The sequence below is a fragment of the Alosa pseudoharengus genome, unplaced genomic scaffold, assembly GCF_046254945.1.
Source record: "Alosa pseudoharengus isolate Yale_2024_CS ecotype anadromous, Long Island Sound unplaced genomic scaffold, YU_APseudo_1.1 YU_APseudo_1.1_scf_15, whole genome shotgun sequence".
NCBI lineage: Eukaryota > Metazoa > Chordata > Actinopteri > Clupeiformes > Clupeidae > Alosa > Alosa pseudoharengus.
Genome location: NW_027468620.1, coordinates 8686140 through 8687388, shown reverse-complemented (window position 1 = coordinate 8687388; position 1249 = coordinate 8686140).

Here is a 1249-nt window from a genome sequence, read left to right as displayed (position 1 = left end):
TGCTTACAACATCGAATCAAAATTAAACACTGCTCTGGAATTGTGCAGAACTCAAGATGATTTTTAGGTCAACGTATGATTTTACGGTAGAGAGAAGTGACTTACAGCATTTTTCTTTTTTTTTGAGGATCTGAAGTAACACTTACCGTGTTAATGTTTGCTATCCGTCAACATATCTTTCCGCATGGTAATCTTATTGTATGTGTAATAGTGGAATGTTTAATGTTAAAAAAATCATTTTGATTTCATTTTAACAGAATATTTTTTGTTAGAAAGTTAAGTTATTAATAATGATTTGTTTAACTCATGTGAAAACTAAATTGTTATGACTAACATGAATGTATACATGTCCACTGTCTTTGTATTGCGTAGACAAATTGAACATTAAAATAGTAAAATACCTATAACAGAAATAAAACAAACTACGAAATAGCTGCAAATATAACACAAATCCTGCATCATTTTGGCGTATGGAAAAAAAACTAAAGCTGAGAGTCCTTTATCACACCAAAAATGTCTTTATTTGTTTAAAAATATCTGTGTAATACAAAACACCCAGCTTATCCTATATGATTTCTGCATACATCCTGATCCTAATGAAGTCATAATCAATTAAAAATCTAACATCATGAATAGTATAGTAATCAACATATCACCTTACTATCAGAAGTTAAACCTGGCTTGTAAGAGCTGTATTTCTTAACATGCATTTCTTTTGTGTTCACGCTGAATTTACAGTGAGATTTTATGATAGTAAACACCATCTTGTCTCAAGGCAGGTGTTATCTGATATCTGATGAAATCTGGCTCTGGCGTGGATGGCATATGTTCATGAGTGTCTTTCCTCTTCCTTGCCCTAAAACGGTTCGAACATATGGTCAGCATGAATCAGATATTTGTGAAACTAATTCAATGTTTTTTCCCAATCAAAGATAGTTGCAGAGTTTAAGGAATACAACAGACACTCTCCCATTTGAATGAGACTTTTTTTTCTTGTAAACTATATTATAGAAGTATAAGCTGATTTTTATCAGACTCTGTATATTTGTATATTGACATATTGATTTCCATAACCCATTTCCAAATTGAAGAAAGTTTATCACATGATAAAACAAAACAATAATGTATGTTCTACTTAGCATTCAACTAGACATAATAAATAAAGTTCATCATCACAGATTCATTCTTTGTTTTACCATGAACTGTAATGGATGATGTGTGCGCATTCCACCTAGATGTACAATATTTT